Here is a 13,783-nt window from a genome sequence, read left to right on the forward strand (position 1 = left end):
TCCTATTGTATTGGTCACGTGCCAAATACAACAGGTATTACTTTGTCACCACCTTACCGTGAAATGCTTACAAGCTCTTAACCAACGATGCAGTTCAAGAAATAGAATTAAGAAAATATTTACTAAATAAACTAAAGTAAAAATGTAACACCATAAAATAACAATAACGAGGCTGTATACAGGGGGTACTGGTACCGAGTCAATGTCCAGGGATACAGATTAGTCTAGGTAATTTGTAAAGTGACTACACATAGATAATAAACAGTGAGTAGCAGCAGTGTAAAAACTAAGGAGGGAGGGTGTCAATGTAAATTGTCCGGGTGGCCATTTGATTAATTGTTCACCAGTCTTATGGCTTGGGGGTAGAAACTGTTAAGGAGCCTTTTGAACTTAGACTTGGCACTCTGGTACCACTTACTGTGCGGTAGCAGAGAGAACAGTCTGACTTTGGTGACTGGAGTCTTTGACAATTTTTAGGGCCTTCCTCTGACACCGCTTAGTATATACTGTAGGTCCTGGATGGCAGGAGCTTGGACCCGGTGATGTACTGGGCCGTATGCACTACCCTCTGTCGCGCCTTATGCAGAGCAGTTGCCATACCAGGTGGCGATGGAACTGGTCAGGATGCTCCCCATGGTGCAGCTGTATAACTTTTTGAGGATCTGGGGACCTATTCCAAATTTTTCGGTCTCCTGAGGGGGAAAAGGTTTTGTCGTGCCCTCTTCACGACTGTGTTGGTGTGTTTGGACCATGATAGTTTGTTGGTGATGTGGGCACCAAGGCACCTGAAACTCTCAACCTGCTCTACTACAGCCCCGTTGATGTTAATGGGGGCCTGTTCGGCTCTCCTTTTCCTGTAGTCCACAATTTACTATGTTATGTCTAGTCTATGAGACCAGGCTGCACTATAGCCTACTCAGGGTGGATTCTGTGCATCCTGAGCTCACTCTGTGTCAAGATAGCCTAGGCCTACTGCTGAAATGCTCTGAATCACTTTAGGAACATGATAACGCTCTGAATTTATGAACGGCCTGTTTTGCAATTCACAAAAATGTAATTGCCGATCAAAGTAACTCAATCATTACTACTCCCACCCCGTAGCACGCGCTCCAGCAGGTATATTTTACTGGTCATCCCCAAAGCCAACTCCTCCTTTGGCCGCCTTTCCTTCCAGTTCTCTGCTGCCAATGACTGGAACAAATTGCAAAAAATCACTGAAGTTGGAGACATATCTCTCTCACTAACTTTAAGCGTCAGCTGTCAGAGCAGCTTACCGATCACTGCCGCTGTACACAGCCCATCTGTAAATAGCCCATCCAACCAAAATAGCTCCTTCATCCTCATATTTGTTTTTGTTTTTCTGCTCTTTTGCACACCAGTATTTCTACTTGCACATCCTCATCTGCATATATCACTCCAGTGTAAATTGGTAAATTGTAATTACTTCGTCACTATGGCCTATTTATTGCCTTACCTCCTTACTTCAATTGCACACACTGTATACATATTTTTCTATTGTGTTATTGACTGTATGTTTGTTTATCCCATGTGTAACTCTGTTGTTTTTTGCTTTATCTTGGCCAGGTCGCAGCTGTAAATGAGAACTTGTTCTCAACTGGCTTACCTGCTTAAATAAAGGTGAAATAAAATAATAAAAACTAAATATCAGTTTCACATGTGAAATCTTTAGGTCAGTATAGTGGGAGAGCCCTTGCATAGTGACCATATCTTGGTTTTAAATGCTTAAATAGGGCACTTCCGATTTTTGAGGTGTTTCACGGGACTCTCAGGATAAATATGATTTTTTCTCAGTAAATGTTAATCCCAATTACTTTGGACCATTCTCTATATTTTCAAGCATAGTGGTGGCTGCATCATGTTCTGGGGAAGCAACCACAAAATGGAGCGCTAAGCACAAGCAAAATCTTTGAGGAAAACCTGGTTTGGTCTGCATTCCACCAGACACTGGGAGATGAATTCCCCTTTCAGCAGGACAATAACCTAAAACACAAAGCCAAATATACACGAGTTGCTTACCAAGAAGACAGTGAATGTTCCTGAGTGGCCGAGTTACACTTACAACTTAAATCTACTTCAGGCAAGACCTGAAAATTGTTGACTAGCAAAGATCAACAACAAATTTGACAGAGCTTGAAGAATTTTGAAAATAATAATGGGCAAATGTTGCCTAATCCAGGTGTGGAAAACTTAGATATTTACACAGAAAAACTCACAGCTGAAATCCATGTCGAAGGTTCTGCTACAAATTATTGACTCAAGGGTGTGAATACTTATGTAAATGAGATATTTCTGTATTTAATTTTCAAATCATTTTTAAAACATGTCTAAAAACATGTTTTCACTTTGTCATTATGAGGTATTGTGTGTAGATGGGTGAGAAAAAATGTTATCTAATCAATTTTGAATTCAGGCTGTAACACAACAAAATGTGGAATACTTTCTGAAGGAACTATATGTCGCTTGTTTGTTTCAATTGCAAAGACATTGGAAACTTTGCATTTGTAGTCAACTTTGTTCTGAAGTTACCAGTGGTCATAAAGAAATGTATAAATCATGTGATTCTATGTTTAGCGGAGATCTTGTGTGTATAAAGTGACGCAGGAGGGCAAAAAAACATCAAATGATGCACTTCGCTGTTTGCATGACTATAAGTGCTAAATATAGTAGTTCAATCTATGGTTGTTGTTAAAGCAATGCAACATAAAACTGACAGTATGCTTACTGTTTAATGTATTATTGAATGCCTCTGGATGCAGCTGTATGAAACCGCTTTCCATCTTTATCCTTTGCTGTTCATAGAGAGATAAATACAAATATTTGTGTTTACTTGGATTTTGGAAGTATTAACAAAAAAACAAAATGGATCCAGCTCTTTTTGAAGTCAAGAGTCCGCTTTTGAAGTTGCTGTATCATCTAAGCGTCTTACGTCTCCTAGTAAGGGGTAGTCAGGCAGCCAATACATCTGGCAGGGCTCAGCTGTGATGTGATTACTGTATGAATCACAGCGCTCTTGTTTTTGACTTTTATCACCCAAACGGCAGCCTTGATCACAACTTATCCCGTTCGTCCTGAGAGGAGCAGTAACACCAAACCCTCCTGCATGTATGATCCTCTTTAAGCTAGCTAGCTGTCATCTTAAATACCTCCCAGATTCTTCAGTTTTGCGCTATGCCGCCCGTCTCCTCGAGTATATAATACTATAGGTGGGCTTGAGAGTTAAATCTCAGCTTTCTGCACCAAAGCACATTATCCCTGCCTTATACAGTGCACAGAACCATGGGTTTGAATGTCTGTGAATATATCAATAGTGCATCACATATATTGATGGATTATGTATTCGCTAGCTAGAACACATGAAGTAGAAAAGCCTGACTTACAAATATTCTTACATCTTTTGTAGGAAAGTTTAAAAATGCCAAATTTGTTGAAAAGGGACAAATGCATATTGTTTTCCAGAACGGCACTATTCGGTTTTCTCAAACTACTGTGCAGTATTCCATTCCCCTCTTGTTGTTTGCACTGTCATCTCTCTTTAGACTGGAAACACGTGCAGACAGTGCCAACATTAAACACGGTTGCCCGGATGAATTCTGCATTTAAAGAGGAACATCTACAGTGCTAACTAAGTATCCCGCTCAAGATCCCCTAGCCCATTATAACAGATTATATATTTCTTCAGTCATAATGCCTAACATTTCCATGGCCAGATCAATTAACAGATTAGTGACCATGCAGGATGGATTGAGGAGCCGGGTGGGGACAGAGATGTTTGGTGTGTCTAATGCATTTTCCAAAGAGAGGGCGAATATGATCCTGTCTGTAGGGGGATATTGACAGGAAGTGGAGGATTAGGTGAGCCACAAGGGAACCTCTCTCTCTCTTTTGCTTTCTGTCTCTCGCTTTCTCTCGCTCTTGCTTTCTCTCTCTCACTTTCTCTTGCTCTCTGAGATTTCCTCCAGACGATTCAATCCACACACACATTGGGGCTCCTGAGTGGCGCAGCTGCCTAAGACACTGCATTTCAGTGGTAGAGGCAACACTACAGACCCTGGTTCCAGGTTGTATCACAACTGGCCTTGATTGGGAGTCCCATAGGGCGGTGTACAATTGGCCCAGCATCATTAGGGTTTGGCTGGAGTAGTCTGTCATTGTAAATAAGAATTTGTTCTTAACTGACTTGCCTGGTTAAATAAAGGTAAAATTTAAAAAATGACGAAACATGATACCGCATGTTGGTGAGGATTGTGGCAGAACTTGGCTCCATGGCTACTGACTTGCTTAACTTTAAAATACCTTGTTTTGGGGTAAATTTACTGGAATATATTTTCCTATGACACACTGCTGACCCTAGGAATGTCCATGCTAACTGTAAGGGGAGATGAATTGAACAGGATGATGTCGTCCACCAAACTCTAACCTGGACAGCACTGGGCCAATTGTGCACAGCTCTTTGGGACTCCCAATCACAGCTAGTTGTGATACAGCCTGGAATTGAACCAGGGTCTGTAGTGATGCCTCTAGCACTGAGATGCAGTGCTATAGACCACTGCGCCCCTCGGGAGCCCGAGAATACTTGGGAGCTCGAGTGGCACTGCGTTTCCTTTGGCCCTGATTGGTACTAATTAGTTATTAGGTGTTAGAATGATTGATTAATTCACATGGAAATCACTGTAAAAACAGTTCCTCTGTGTAATGTGCTTGATTACCTCATTTCACCTTTTGTAGAGGTTTTTGGGCCAGATGTGGCGGACTTGCAGCACAGATGGCTGATGATGTGGGTCCAAGGCGTCCCGTTACATTTTGATGAGCTCCCTCTTTCCTGACAGCCATTAGGCTACGTCATATTTAACTTGTACCATTTTTTTCTTAATTTTTGCAATATGATCCCCCTTTTCTCTTTTGCTATTTCTCTCTCTCTCTCTCTCTTCTCTCTCTCTATCATTCTCTCCCTCTCTCCTTTGTTGTCTCTCTCTCTCTCGTTATCATTCTCTCCCTCTCTCCTTTGTTGTCTCTCACCCTCTCGTTATCATTCTCTCCCTCTCTCCTTTGTTGTCTCTCTCTCTCTCGTTATCATTCTCTCCCTCTCTCCTTTGTTGTCTCTCACCCTCTCGTTATCATTCTCTCCCTCTCTCCTTTGTTGTCTCTCACCCTCTCGTTATCATTCTCTCCCTCTCTCCTTTGTTGTCTCTCACCCTCTCTTATGTCTTTTTGGGGTTTTATGCACTTTTGTTGTGCAAATGCACACCTGACAATGTCAGTTTGATGGCTGTTTCTTTCTTCCAGTCTCTCTAAATGTCAATACCTCATTAAGAGAGGAGCTCTCGCTTCGCCTCCCGTAAACCCATGATTACCTCATCCTCCCCTAGTCGCTCCCCTTGTTTATTAGTGAGGTGGTGGATGGAGGGATAGATGGATGGATGGAGGGATAGATGGATGGATGGAGGGATAGATGAATGGAGGGATAGATGGATGGAGGGATAGATGGATGGAGGGATTAATAAATGGAGGGGAGATGAGGGATGGTGGGGAGCTGGGGGATGGAGGGAAGATGGGGGATGGAGGGGAGCTGGGGGATGGAGGGAGGATGGAGGGGAGCTGGAGGGGAGATGGGGGATGGAGGGGTGTCTGTATCAATTCCTTCCAATAACGTCTGCTCTCCCTCAGAGGCCAATCTAACCTTGTCCTTTCCACTGTGATGTATGGCTCAGGTCTGTATGAGAGTTTATAGCGGTTTTAATGAAAACATCTCAAGTCATTCCTGAGACCATTGAATACTAGAGTCAGTTTAATCACTGATCACAGCAGTAGCGCAACGACAGGGACACATTACTAATCAAATAAAATGCTATTTGTATATACAGGGGGGACCGGTACCTTGTCAGTGTGTGGGGGTACAGGTTAGTTGAGGTAATTTGTACATTTACAGTTGAAGTCAGAAGTTTACATACACCTTAGCCAAATACATTTAAACTCAATTTTTCACAATTCCTGACATTTAATCCTTGTAAAAAAATTCCCTGTGTTAGGTCAGTTAGGATCACCACTTTATTTTAAGAATGTGAAATGTCAGAATAATAGTAGAGAGAACGATTTATTTCAGCTTTTATGTCTTTCGTCACATTCCCAGTGGGTCAGAAGTTTACATACACTCAATTAGTATTTGGTAGCATTGCCTTTAAATTGTTTAACTTGGGTCAAACATTTCGGGTAGCCTTTCACAAGCTTCCCACAAAAGTTGGGTGAATTTTGGCCCATTCCTCCTGACAGAGCTGGTGTAACTGAGTCAGCTTTGTAAGCCTCCTTGCTCGCACACGCTTTTTCAGTTCTGCCTACAAATTTTCTATAGGATTGAGGTCAGGGCTTGTGATGGCTATTCCAATACCTTGATTTTGTTGTACTTAAGCCATTTTGCCACAACTTTGAAAGTATTCTTGGGGTCATTGTCCATTTGGAAGACCTATTTGCGACCAAGCTTTAACTTCCTGACTGATGTCTTGAGATGTTGCTTCAATGTATCCACATATTTTTCCTCCCCCATGATGCCATCTATTTTGTGAAGTGCACCAGTCCTTCCTGCAGCAAAGCACCCCCACAACATGATGCTGCCACCCCGTGCTTCACGGTTGGGATGGTGTTTTTAGCTTGCAAGCTTCCCCCTTTTTCCTCCAAACATAACGATGGTCATTATGGCCAAAACAGTTCTATTTTTGTTTGATCAGCCCAGAGGACTTTTCTCCAAAAAGTATGATCTTTGCCCCCATGTGTAGTTTCAAACCGTAGTCTGGATTTTTATGGTGGATTTGGAACAGTGGCTTCTTCCTTGCTGTGCGGTCTTTCAGGTTATGTCGATATAGGACTCGTTTTACTGTGGACATAGATACTTTTGTACCTGTTTCCTCCAGCATCTTCACAAGGTTCTTTGCTGTTGTTCTGCAATTGATTTGCACTTTTCTCACCAAAGTACGTTCATCTCTAGGAGACAGAACGCGTCTCCTTCCTGAGCAGTATGACAGCTGCGTGGTCCCATGGTCTTCATACTTGCGTACTACTGTTTGTACAGATGAACGTGGTAACTTCAGGCATTTGGAAATTGCTACCAATGATGAACCAAACTTGTGGAGGTCTACAATTTTGTTTCTTAGATCTTGGCTGATTTATTTGGATTTCCCCATGATGTCATGCAAAGAGACACTGAGTTTGAAGGTAGGTCTTGAAATACATCCATAGGTCCACCTCCAATTGACTCAAATGATGTCAATTAGCCTATCAGAAGCTGCTAAAGCCATGACATAATTTCTGGAATCTTCCAAGCTGTTTAAAGGCACAGTCAACTTAGTGCATGTAAACTTCTGACCCCCTGGAATGGCGATACAGTGAATTATAAGTGAAATAATCTGTCTGTAAACAATTGTTGGAAAAATGACTTGTGTCATGCACAATGTAGATGTCCTAACCGACTTGCCAAAACTATAGTTTGTTAACAAGAAATTTGTGGAGTGGTTGAAAAACACGTTTTAATGAATCCAACCTAAGTCTATGTACATTTTCGACTTCAACTGTAGGTATGGGTAAAGTGACTATGCATAGATAATAAGCAGCGAGTAGCAGCAGTGTAGAAACTAAGGCGGGGTTAATGTAAGTTGTCCGGGTGGCCATTTGATTGTTCAGCAGTCTTATGGCTTGGGGGAAGAATCTGTTAATGAACCTTTTGGACCTAGACTTGGTGCTCCAGTACCGCTTGCAGTGCGGCAGCAGAGAAAACAGTCTATGACTTGGGTGACTGGAATCTCTGACAATTTTATGGGCTTCCCTCTGACACCGCCTATTATATAGGTCCTGGATGGCAGGAAGCTTGGTCCCGGTGATGTACTGGGCCGTACGCACGTCCCCCTGTAACGCCTTACGGTCAGATGCCAAGCAGTTGCCAGTGATGCAACAGGTTAGGATGCTCTCGATGGTGCAGCTGTGGAACTTTTTGAGGATCTGCGGACTCATGACAGATCTTTTCAGTCTCCTCAGTGGGAAAAGGTGTTGTCATGCCCTCTTCACAACTGTCTCGTTGTGTTTGGACCATGATCGTTTGTTGGTGATGTGGATATCAAGGAACTTGAAACTCTCGACCCGCTCCACTACAGCTCCGTCGATGTAAATGGGGGCGTGTTCGGCCCTTCTTTTCCTGTAGTCCACAATTAGCTCCTTTGTCTTGATCATGTTGAGGCAGAGGTTGTTGTCCTGGCACCACACTGCCATGTCTTTGACCTCCTCCCTATAGGCTGTCTCATCATTTTCGGTGATCAGGCCTACCACTGTTGTGTCAGCAAACTTAATGATGGTGTTGAGGATGAGCGTAGCAGATGTGTTGTTGCCTACCCCCATCACCTGGGGGGGGGGTCAGGAAGTCCAGGATCCAGTTGCAGAGGGAAGTGTTTAGTCCCAGGGTCCTTAGCTTAGTGATGAGATTTGTTAGCACTTTGGTATTGAATGCTGAGCTGTAGTCAATGAATAGCATTCTCACATAGGTGTTCCTTTTGTCCAGGTGGAAAAGGGAGGTGTGTAGTGCAATTGAGATTGCGTCATCTGGGGATCTGTTGGAGTGGTATGCGAATTGGAGTGGGTCTAGGGTTTCCGGGATGATAATGTTGATGTGAGTCATCACCAGCCCTTCAAAGCACTTCATGGTTACCAACGTGAGTGCTACGGGGCGGTAGTCATTTAGGCAGGTTACCTTCGCTTTCTTGGGCACAGGGACTATGGTGGTTTGCTTGAAACATGTAGGTTTTACAGACTCGGTCAGGGAGAGGTTGAACATTTCAGTGAATACACTTGCCAGTTGATTCCCGCATGCTCTGAGTACACATCCTCGTAATCCATTTGGCCCCATGCCTTTGTGAATGTTGACCTGTTTTAAGGTCCTGTTCACATCGGCTACGAAGAGCATGATCACACAGTCGTCCGGAACAGCTGGTGCTCTCATGCATACTTCAGTGTTGCTTGCCTCGAAGCGAGCATAAAAGGCATTTAGCTCGTCTGGTAGGCTCGAGTCACTGGGCAGCTCACAGCTGGGTTTCCCTTTGTAGTCCGTAATAGTTTGCAAGCCCTGCCATATCCGACAAGCGTTTGAGCTGGTGTAGTAGTATTCAATCTTAGTCCTGTATTGACGCTTTGCATATTTGATGGTTCATCTGAGGGCATAGCGGGATTTCTTATAAGCGTCCGGACTAGTGTCTCGTTCCTTGAAAGCGGCAGCTCTAGCCTTTACAAATACTAAATGAAAGATCTTCTCTGTTAGGTTTCACAGGGGAACGTGATGTTGTTTCCACTCTGTATACCAGCTAACAGCTACCAGCTAAGAACCACCTACGACTGAGAGCTGACCCCCATGGCTGAGAGGAGAGCTGCGGTATCAGGACATCAATCTCTCACTCAACGTCAACAAAACAAAGGAGATGATCGTGTACTTCAGGAAACAGCAGAGGGAGCACCCCCCTAGCCACATTGACGGGACAGCAGTGGAGAAGGTGGAATTTTTTAAAGTTCCTCTCCGTACACATCACGGACAAACTGAAATTGTCCACCCACACAGGGTGAGGCAACAGCGCCTCTTCAAACTCAGGAGGCTGAAGAAATTTGGCTTCTCACCTAAAACCCTCAAACTTTTACAGATGTACAATTGAGAGAATCCTGTCAGGCTGTATCACTTCCTGGTACGGCAACTGCTCCACCCACAACCACAGGGCTCTCCAGAGGGTGGTGCGGTCTGCACAATGCATCACCGGGGGCAAACTACCTGCCGTCCAGGACACCTACAGCACCCGATGTCACAGGAAGGCCAAAAAGATCATCAAGGACAACAACCACTGCCTGTTCACCCCACTACCATCCAGTAGGCATGGTCAGTACAGGTGCATCAAAGCTGGGACCAAGAGACTGAAAAATAGCTTCTATCTCAAGGCCATCAGACTGTTAAGCTGCAATCACTAACACAGAGAGGTGGCCTACATACAGACTTGGAATCACTGGCCACTCTAATGGATCACTAGTCACTTTTTTAATGCCACTTTAATAATGATGTTTACATATCGTGGATTACTCATCCCATATGTATATACTGTATTTTATACCATCTATTGCATCTTGCCTATGCACTCGGTCATTGCTTATCCATATGTACATATTATTATTCCATCCCTTTACTTACATTTGTGTTTATTAGGTAGTAGTTGTGGAATTGTTAGATTACTTGTTGATATTGCAGCACAAGCATTTCGCTACACTCGCAATAGCGTCTGTGTAATGATTATCGTCCTCCTCTTCTGAGGAGGAGTAGTAAGAAGGATCGGAGGACCAATGTGCAGCGTGGTAAGTGTCCATATTTTATTTATATTATATGAACACAAAACAAAAACAACGAGAATGAAACGAAACAGTCTTGAACGGTGAAATACAAAACACAGAACAGAAAATAAACATCCACGAAACACAGGTGAAAAAAGGCTACCTGTCACGCCCTGGTCGAAATATATTGTGTTTGTCTGAATTGATTTGATCAGGCCAGGGTGTGACATGGGTTTTTTGTGGTGTGTTTTGTCTTGGGGGTGTCTAGCATAGTCTATGGCTGCCTGAGGCGGTTCTCAATCAGAGGCAGGTGATTATCGTTGTCTCTGACCATATTTAGGCAGCCATATTCTTTGAGTGTTTCGTGGGTGATTGTTCCTGTCTCTGTGTTTGTTGTCACCAGATAGGCTGTATAGGTTTTCACGTTCCGTTTGTTGTTTTTGTATAGTTCGTTTTTTCATTTCGTCATTAAACATGTCTCAAAAATACCACGCGGCATTTTGGTCCGCTTCTCCTTCAACAGACGAGAAACGTTACACTACCTAAGTATAATTCTCAATCAGAGACAACTAACGACACCTGCCTCTGATTGAGAACCATACCAGGCCAAACGCAAAACACAACATAGAAAAACGAATATAGACAACCCACAAAACTCACACCCTGACCATACTAAAACAAATAAATAATAAAAGAACTAAGGTCAGAACGTGACAATCTGCTGTGCATGTGACCAATAAAATTAGATTTGATTTGATTTGAGCTGACCCCCACGGCTGAGAGGGGAGCTGACCCTGGGCTGAGAGGAGAGCTGACCCAGGGGTGAGGGGAGAGCTGACCCGGGGGTGAGAGGAGAGCTGACCCCCACGGCTGAGAGGAGAGCTGACCCTGGGCTGAGAAGAGAGGTGACCCCCACGGCTGAGAGGAGAGCTGACCCCCACGGCTGAGAGGAGAGCTGATCCCCACGGCTGAGAGGAGAGCTGACCCCCACAGCTGAGAGGAGAGCTGACCCCCATGGCTGAGAGGAGAGCTGATCCCCACGGCTGAGAGGAGAGCTGACCCCCCCACAGCTGAGAGGAGAGCTGACCCCCATGGCTGAGAGGAGAGCTGACCTGGGCTGAGAGGAGAGCTGACCCCCACGGCTGAGAGGAGAGCTGACCCCCATGGCTGAGAGGAGAGCTGACCTGGGCTGAGAGGAGAGCTGACCCCCATGGCTGAGAGGAGAGCTGACCCTGGGCTGAGAGGAGAGCTGACCTGGGCTGAGAGGAGAGCTGACCCCCATGGCTGAGAGGAGAGCTGACCCTGGGCTGAGAGGAGAGCTGACCTGGGGCTGAGAGGAGAGCTGACCTGGGCTGAGAGGAGAGCTGACCTGGGGCTGAGAGGAGAGCTGACCTGGGCTGAGAGGAGAGCTGACCCTGGGCTGAGAGGAGAGCTGACCTGGGGCTGAGAGGAGAGCTGACCTGGGGCTGAGAGGAGAGCTGACCCCCATGGCTGAGAGGAGAGCTGACCCCCATGGCTGAGAGGAGAGCTGACCCTGGGCTGAGAGGAGAGCTGACCTGGGCTGAGAGGAGAGCTGACCCCCATGGCTGAGAGGAGAGCTGACCCTGGGCTGAGAGGAGAGCTGACCTGGGGCTGAGAGGAGAGCTGACCTGGGCTGAGAGGAGAGCTGACCTGGGGCTGAGAGGAGAGCTGACCTGGGCTGAGAGGAGAGCTGACCCTGGGCTGAGAGGAGAGCTGACCTGGGGCTGAGAGGAGAGCTGACCTGGGGCTGAGAGGAGAGCTGACCCTGGGCTGAGAGGAGAGCTGACCTGGGCTGAGAGGAGAGCTGACCTGGGGCTGAGAGGAGAGCTGACCTGGGCTGAGAGGAGAGCTGACCCCCATGGCTGAGAGGAGAGCTGACCCTGGGCTGAGAGGAGAGCTGACCCTGGGCTGAGAGGAGAGCTGACCTGGGCTGAGAGGAGAGCTGACCCTGGGCTGATACTTGGAGTGTGTGGACCTTTAGTGATTGACACGCTAGGCTGCTGGCCGTGCAGATTGGCTTTACTATTCTCCATCCATCTCTTCCTCCCCTTCTCTCTCTCTATCCTCGCTCCCTCCCACCTCTCCCTCTCCCTGATCTTAACTCAGGGCTGCAGACTTAATTTAAACCCTCCACAACGGCCACAAATCTGTCTCTGGTGCAGAGCTGCACTGTAAAATATTGGTCTCACCAGACACAGAGAATAAAACTCAACACATCCTCCATTTAAAGAAACCCCTATCCCTCAGTATTGGTTTGTCCACTAACGCTAGATAGGCATGCCTTTTTAAGTGTGATTGACAATTTTTGTCCTGAGTTGCATTTGTGGGCCGAGACTGGGGCAGGGGAGAGACAATGGTAAACAGGATGGGGGCTGGGGCAGGTTTCCGAAACGAAGGAAATGCATCTTGAAGCTTGAAATTCAAGCCTTTCGGAGGAGAGACGTCTCTCTGCCCTGGATCCTACTGTGGTCATCTGGTTTCCTGTTCTGCTGAGTTGCAGTTAGATGTCTGTCTGGGAATAATGAAGAGGGATTCTAGAAGGTTCATTAGGCTCTCCCACAGACACCCCCTCCCTCCGTCACCCTCTTCTCTCTGGTCAGGCACGGCAGGAGAAGAGAGGAGGCACGGTTAAAATACAACAAAAATTGATTTCCTTTTTTTAGGGGGGCTGTGTTTTAGTCTCCAGCTGTGAAAATGTATTTGTGATTTATAAAATGTATTTGTGATTATTACTATTCTCTGTTTATGAAGTGAATGTGTTCTTGGTATGGCCAATAATATAGCTATAGTGGTTTTCACCTCGGGGAGCACCACCTCGGGGAGCACCAGAAATGTCATAAAAGCCCTGAACTAACTCACCTGATTCACCTATTCAAGGCCTTGATGATTAGCTGACTAGTTTAATCAGATGTGCTCTCTCTAGAATAGATCAAATACCTGGAACGGATGGGGGTCCCTGGGGATTGGTTTGATGTACACTGCTATAGTACATTAAACATAGTGTTACACATTTATAGCCAAATGTTCTGCAGATACTGCCCTCATAGTTTGTGATGTCATTCTAAAAAAGCTTTGTCCCTAAAACACTCTCATTGTCAGTAGCTGCAGGTGTGAATGGGAAAGAGGACTCAAAAGGACACAACATTGGAAGATAAATCAGAGTGGACATTGTAACCAGCAAAGAACAGGATGACTACTGTCTGAGAGGCAGTCGTGTGTGTTTCAGAGTCACTCTGGGGGAGGCAAGTGAGGATTTGGCGTATGATCACAGTCTCTCCTCCCCTCACCTCTCTTCTGTACCCAGCTGTAGCTACATCACAGAGATGCTCTGTCCCCATGTGGCGCTGCTGCGACGGTGTGTGGCCATGCATCAAAGACATCTGTGTGTTCACCACACAGCTTATTA

The sequence above is a fragment of the Oncorhynchus masou genome, chromosome 5 (genome assembly GCF_036934945.1).
Source record: "Oncorhynchus masou masou isolate Uvic2021 chromosome 5, UVic_Omas_1.1, whole genome shotgun sequence".
Taxonomy (NCBI): Eukaryota; Metazoa; Chordata; class Actinopteri; order Salmoniformes; family Salmonidae; genus Oncorhynchus; species Oncorhynchus masou.